Here is a 7,856-nt window from a genome sequence, read left to right as displayed (position 1 = left end):
CAAACATAATCAGTTTGGATTTAACATGTGGGTTTCTTTCTTTTGGCTTGCAGTCAGGTGAAGAGTCAGGATTTCCTCCAGGCTGTTCACTGTGGCTCCACCCACAGGCTGCAAAGATCAGTTTAACACAAGCCTTTTTTTTTTTTTTTTTTTTTTTTTTGCCATTCTTGGGACTTAGACTCAGGGCCTGAGCACTGTCCCTGGCTTCCTTTTGCTCAAAACTAGCACTGTGACACTTGAGCCACAGCGCCACTTCTGGCCATTTTCTATATATGTGGTGCTGGGTAATTGAAGCCAGGGCTTCATTTATACAAGGCAAGCACTCTTGCCACTAGGCCTTATCCTCAGCCCAACACAAGACTTAAAGTAAGTAAAAATAGTAGTCAAAAGCAAGTAATTTTGAAACCATGATGCCAGTTTTTACATGTTTTACCAACAGACAGACAGACATACAGACAGTTGGCCACAAGCTTTGGGGTGCGCTTAGATTTTTTTTTTCCTTTTAAATTGGCCATGTAAATTTTCTGGAATTCCAGTGGCAAAATGATATTACTTTGCCCATATTTTAGAACCACGTGGTCAGTTAGAAAACAAAAACTATTCCAGCAAACAAAAATTTTCACAGATTTTCTGGCAAGGAAATAGAGAAGCCACATTTTGAGAAACCAGTTCAGCTCCAAGGGGGAGCTGAAGTCGGATGCTATGACCAGAGAAGGTCCAGGAGATGGGAGACAGGGCATGAACAGAACAGATACGTGGCACGGCTTAATGGCGGTGGAGCTGGTCAGAGCCTTAGCAGGCTCACAACAAGACACCTTCACCTGCCAGCATTTGAATTGCAAGGCACATTTGAATTGCAAGGCCACAGTTACAGAGTTTAGGGTGGGGGGGCAGGGCTACCGGGAGCTTGAGTCTCCACATCCCTGCGCAGCCTCGAGGAATTTGGCACACCCATCACCTGGGGGATGGGTGGGGCTCTACCTCTAAGAGTTTTTGGAACCTTGATGGAACCAAGATGGCACTTGCTAAAACCAATTCTATTTTCCACCACGTGGTCAATGCTAGAGAAAACAGGATTTAGCCAACAACAAGCAGAACTTAACCAAATCTCCAAGCTTAACAAACATCAATCAAAGCAGATGTTAAACAAATATTGGTACCTTTGGAAGCTAGTACCAGCCCATCACAGGCAGGCAGGCATAGAGAGAGGCAGAAAGACAGAGAGAGAGAGAGAGAGAGAGAGAGAGAGAGAGAGAGAGAGAGAACTCCATCTGCCCAAGCGCTCATAGAAGTTATGTAAGTTATGTAAGTCCTGTACAATATTTCAAATTTGTAAGATTGGGCTCAAACTTGAGCAGCTTTTCTGAAGCATTTTAGACTGTTCCCCACTTGATGAGTGACCAACGGAGCTGAACTCGAGATCAGTTGACTCCAAACACCCACAATTGCTGATTCCCTTGACCTAGCCCAGTGGCTTAAGGTGGGAAGCCCAGTGCCCTTCCCTGGGAAGGGGGCTTGGTACTGGGAGCCAAGATTTAAGGTGGCTCAATGGCCTTATAAAAAATCTAAGCTCCTGGCTAATGGTCACTCACCCTGGTTGGAGTTTCAAATCTGTTGTGGTGGATGATTGTGCCCCTCCCATGGTATGTGATTAGCAGAGCTGAGGAGTTAAATATCAAGGGTCCCTGGTATTACTCTGGTCAGCTGAAATGTAGGAGACTCTGCCGGGCCAGCCGGCAGGGGAACAGAAATCCTGACTGAGGGGCGGCAGGGATACGGAAGAGGAAAAATAAGGCAAGAGAAAAAAGACAAGAGACAAAGATGGGGTACGGGAGGTCTGCACCTTGAGATTGAAACTCAAGACTGCAGCCCCGTTTATTCTTAACATCCAGCTTTTATGCAGTTTGGGAACCAGGGAAAGGCATAGGGTTACCAAAGTTTAAGAAAATAAGAAAGCTTTTAGGTCGGTAAATAACAGGAGGCAATAAAACAAGACAAGGCTGAATGGTAAACATAAACCAGGCGCCTATGGACACAGTAAAACATCTTGGTAAGTGCTGGCTGTCAATTAAGCCAAATCTTACCACATTCCTTGTGATAACAGCACAGCCAGAGGTCAGGATGAGCTTAGCTGCTAGCTCGGCTCCCAACAGTTCCCCCGTCTTTTTATTAAAAGAAGCGAACCCGCCTGTCTTAGGTGGGGTTGGTACCCCAGCCTGCCTTACCCGTCTTAGGGAACAACTTCAGAGCAGTGCTGAAGGCCCTGTCTTAGGTCTGTCTAGGTTGGCACCGCCTCATACCCGTCTCTGGCTGCGGTTCCTCTCGGGGGAAATTCATTTGCTTGGAGCTTGACCTTATGCAGCTGGCTGGCTAAACTCATGAAAGAGTTTTGCAATATGCGTACAATGCAAGGAAGGCATAGGCAAGCCATCAGCAAAAGTATCCCTGGGCCGAGCAATGTCATTAGTGGCCCCTTAACGTTAGTTAAGGAAGGGACATACTGTTGAAGTTGTTCAAACAGTTCTTTTGCTGTTTCTGCCACTTTAGAGTCCAAAGGCGGAGCTTGTTCTAGTCCGGCTATTTGTCTATGGAGTTGAAAGAGACCTAAGGACAAGTTATTATGGTGCCAAATACCATTTAGATGTGCTACAACTTGTTCCCAAGAATAGCTCGACCCATTATACTTATGGAGGGTCACACAAATAAAGTCAAACCCAGCATGACAGCACACCCATTGCAAAGTTTGTAAGGCACGAATTTGTTCTCCCAGTGACAGCACAGATTCATACAATGCTTCTAATTTTTGTTCTACTTTATCATCAATCCTGCCTTGAAAGTGCAGGGCTTGCGTGGTATTATGAGCAAGCTGATTAACATAGTGAGCTGTCTGCACATTTTGTGTTAGAGCCACAGTGGCCACTGCAGCAGAGGCAGCTAAGGAAATAAAGGCTACAATGCCTGCTATTAGTAGCCCTACAAATCGTCTAGGGCACATAAGCTCTTTTAAATGTTTTAACACTTGAATACCTGTTTCTTCATACCAAGCTTCAGATAAGTTTACAGGAAGCATAACAAATGGTGGTTGCTTAATAACAATTGCAGAATCAGTAAGGCCACTATACAAGCAATTTGTAAAAGAACAGTTAGTGCAAGTAACATTGAAATACATGGCTCCTATAGAAATATTAAAAGGTCCATACATAATAGCATAAGGGGGTGTTACACAACTCATAATATTCTTTAAAGAAGTAGAAGTGGGCCAGGAGATATTGCTCAGGGCAGCCACTAACATCCAGACATGGCGTTGAGGGCGTCCATTCATCCACCGCAGACCTGGGTTGAACTTGTTGGTGAGATTCGCTCCAGACCAGTCCATCAGCTGAGAATTAGTTCCTGAAATATTGGTTATAAAAGGGTGATCATGGCTACACTTTATGGGGTGCAGTTCTCCCGTGGATTCTACAATTTGAGAGGAGTTGATGTAGCGAGGTATCATGAAGGACGAGGTAGAACTGGCATGTACAGGAAACCCAGTAGGCAATGAAGTCATTCTTATATACTTGACTATTATCAGGCCAAATTCTATGATTTATGGATTGTATTACAGTACAGCCTGGAATATAACTGTTGGAGTCAGTTGTAAAGCATAAAGGGGTTCCAATGCCAGAAGCTGCAAAATCTCCCATCTTAACGTGTTGGACAAAAGGGTCTGGAGCTGTACCATACGCTGATCTGTTGACATGGACGAACACCTCAACTCCCTCCCAGGTCGCAGGGTGCACAATCAGTGGATCTGACACGTAAGCCCAGTGGGTCAGCGCTTGTACTGTTCTGATGAGTTTCCACAATCCGAACACAACACTCAGGTAGCCAGCGGGCATCATTTTCATCCTGTGAAAAAACACAGACATGTCCTCGACCCCATGTCAATACCGGATCAGGCCCGTGCCAAGCACTTGTTAAAGGATCTTTCCACTTAACTTGAGCAAAAGCTCTTTGCTCTCTCTTTTCCCAGAACCGCTGTGCTGCAGAAAGGCCATTATAGTCCAAATTTAAAAAATTTAGTACGAATAAAGCATGAGAAAGTATATTAACAGGAGAGAAGGGGTATAGTTCCCCCCCCCTTTTAATTTAGAAATTTGATGTTTTAACAAACTGTTGGCCCGTTTGACAACTCCTTGACCATGAGGACTATAGGGAATTCCTGTAGAATGAACAATTTGGTAAGATTTGTAAAAAGTTTGAAAAGCTCGTCCAACATATCCCGGACCATTATCAGTTTTAATATGTTTAGGAAGTCCCATAGTAGCAAAGCAGCATAAGGCACGGGAGATACAATGTTTGCCAGCTTCCCCGCTAAGAGGAGTAGCTATAATAAAATTAGAGTAAGTGTCTATTGTAACATGGACAAAGCGGAGCCGTCCAAAAGAGGGGACGTGGGTAACATCCATTTGCCACACATGGTTAGCCACTAAGCCTCGAGGATTAATCCCATTGGAGGGCACAGGCAGGAAGGTAGCACAGTTGGGACAAGTTTTTACAATTTGACGAGCTGCCTCACGAGTAATATGAAATTGCTGACGTAAGGCACGACTGTTTTGATGGTGGGCAGCATGTGATTGCTTTGCCAAGTCAATTTGAGAAAGAAAAATTTGGGTAGCCTCATCTGTAATAGCATTGCCCTCCCTAAATGGTAAGGAGAGGCAAAGTGAATTAATTTGTTGGAGGGACAATGATGTGAAATTATGCCCACAAAATTGGCCCAAGCAATGGCCCAGGAATCACAATGAATATAAAGCCATTCTTGCTGCTGCAAAGTGTAGGGTATGTAAATAACCTGTGGATCTCGTCCAAGATACTTACAAGATTCCACACGGCACATATGGACTAAGGTGGCTACCAATTCATAATAAGGAATTAATATTTTTGAAGGAGTAGCAGGCAAGGAAAGCCACAAAAGGGGTCCCTTCTGCCAGAGGACCGCTGTTGGAGAATGAGGTGTAGTTAAAATATAAGCTTCCCAAGGGGCTGAGTAATCTATAATTTACATGTTGGGAAGAAATGGCAGAATTTACTATGCTCAAGGCTTTGGCTGCTTTAGTTGTCATTTCTCTGGGAGATGTAGGGTCAGGGTCCCCCTTTAATAGATCAAATAAGGGTTTTAATTCAGCTGTGGACAATTTAAGATAAGGGAGAAGCCAATTAATATCTCCCAGAAATTTTGAAAATCATACAAAGTATGTAAATGAGAAGTCTTAACCTGTAATTTCTGACTAGTAAAATAATAAGGACCCAAAATATGACCAAAAGGGATTTTTATTTTTCTCTGCCTGGGCTGGCTTTGAACTATCCAAAGAGTCTTAGCCATAAAAGCCCTTTTTATTTCCAATTAAAGCAACAGGAGAACAAAAGGAGTAGAGTTTACCTGTAAGTTGACCACCAAGTAGTTGCCAGAGTTTTGCTGTAACAGTTAAAGAACAGCAGACTGAATGGAGTCCATGTGCCATTAAATCTAATCATATTATTTAACCTTACCTTACTGGCACGTGAAAGAGAAAAGAAATGAATAACAATAAAAGTCTCAGCTTCAGTGGATCTGAAGTGGCTGTGTCTTCCATCCCAAATTAGCAGGCCAGCAGGAGAGATGGTTTGCATCTGGATAATTCTGTAGTAGAGTTCCCTGGATAGGCTGTCACATTTCCTGCTTGTTGCCTGTAAATTTCTACACAGACTGGTTAAGGGCATTTTTAAACAGATTTTAGAAGACTTGGGCCTTTAACCATCTTTCTAGTCACAAAATCCACACAGATTGAAGGCCAACCAAGTCTGCTCTCTGTAGCAGCCAGGGCAGTTTCTGAGTCACAAACAACTCCCAGTTTGGGAGCCTACTGTGGAGGCAGCTTTCTGTAGCCATAGACTGCCACGGTCCACTCAGCTAGCACACATGTCAACCTGTATCCTATAAAGCAAGATGTTAATTTTGGCTCCAGAAAATTTAGGTTAATAGTCACACCTGTGCAGTTATTTCAAAATGACTCTGGTCCCTTGATCTTAAAGAGTTTATGAGAGCACAGCGAAAAAAGAAAAAAAAATGGAGAAGCAAAATCTTAGTGTATACCAAAGAATTCTCAGGATTAGATGTACACTTGACTCTTAGCATAGATAGACATAAAGAATAACACACTGGTTGTACATCATTGTACTTATATCACGTGCTGTATATTAAAACCTTTTGGAGTTTTTCTTAGACACATTTGTTTGCTCCCAAACATATCAGTTTGGGCTTAAAACCTGTTTTTTTTTGTTTTGTTTTTAAGTTTTACCAACACATAGACATAGACATAGACACACATACACATACAGACAATGTGCACACGTTTTGGGGCGCGCTTAGAATTGTTCTTTAATTGGCCATGTAAGTTTTTCTGGAATTCCAGTGGCAAATGATATTATTTTGCCTATATTCTAGAACCACGTGGTTAGATAGTAAACAAAAAAAGCCTTTTCAGCAAACCAAAATTTTCAGATCATCTGAAAAGCCACATTTTGAGAAACCAGTTTAGCTCCCAAGGGGAGCTTATGGGAGACAGGACATGAACACAGACAGTGAGCTCACAGTAAGACACCTTCATCTTCCAGCATTTGAATTGTAAGGCAACTTTGACATGCAAGGTCACAGGACTCCAAATCCCTGCCCAGCCTCCAGGAATTTGGCATGCTTGTCACCTGGGGGATGGGCAGGCTTTCATTCCAACCAGTCCTATTGTCTACCATGTACTCAATGCTAGAGAAAGTTTATGATTTAGCCAAACAAGCAGAATTTAACTGAGTCTCGAAAACTTAAACATCACTAACAAGACTAGAAAGCCTTTCTTTGAGTCTTTTAAAACAGATATTAAACAAATATCGATACCCATCCTATGTCACAGGCAGGCAGGCAGAGTTTAGAGGGAGGCAGGAAAAGAGACAGAGAGAACTTCATCTGCCTGAGCGCTCATAGAAGTTAGGTAAGTCCTGCAAAATATTCCAAATATATAAGATTGGGCTCAAACTTGAGCAGCTTTCCTGAAACAATTTAGACTTGACGAGCAACCAGCTGAGCTGAACTAGAGATCAGTTATCTCCAAACACCCACAATTGCTGATTTCCTTGACCTAGCCCAGTGGATTTATGGAAAAATGTAAGCTCCAGGCTAATGGTCACTCACCCTGGTTGGGGTTTCAAATCTGTCCTGGTGGATGGAAATAGAGCGCTGGGTCAGGAGAAGTTACCTCGGTGGTGTTAGCATTTCCCTAGCCTCAGGTCCCTTCCCCCTGCTAGCAGCCTGCACCTAGGAGAGCTGTAAGTCTGCCAGGACTCCCTTTAAAGGAGTTTGTTGTTCTGGATGAAGCTGTGACAACAGAGCTATAACTGATTTTTAACATAGTCTCAACATAGGTCAATCTATCTTTAATAGGCTTATTGAATAATTTCTCCTCAGAGTCTGAGCCATCTGAGTCTTCCTTAATGTCTAGCTCAGTGGGTTCAGGTCTTGTTAATTTTATCAGCTCTTCCCAGGCAGCAGCATACGCTCCCGGAGCTGGGAAACACTCATCAGGTCCCTGTTCAGTTTCTCCAATCGACTGATCGAATTTAATCTATTCATGGCTAAGATCTAAGCAATCTCGGACCAGAAACCAAAGAATAATAGCATCCACTGAGGTCTTCTCAGGGCCAGTTGCATCATAATGTTCCCTTTTTTTTTTTTTTCTTTTTCTAGCAAGTTTCTAAGTTATTGGTTCCTTCCTCCAGGAACTGGGAGCATGCTTTCTCAATAAAATAAAAGAAACGTTCTAAGTTACATTGGCCAACTTTCA

Source organism: Perognathus longimembris, unplaced genomic scaffold, assembly GCF_023159225.1.
Source record: "Perognathus longimembris pacificus isolate PPM17 unplaced genomic scaffold, ASM2315922v1 HiC_scaffold_5933, whole genome shotgun sequence".
In the NCBI taxonomy this organism is placed as follows: domain Eukaryota; kingdom Metazoa; phylum Chordata; class Mammalia; order Rodentia; family Heteromyidae; genus Perognathus; species Perognathus longimembris.
The sequence above is the reverse complement of the archived record's forward strand: the minus strand, read 5'-3'. Positions refer to the sequence as shown.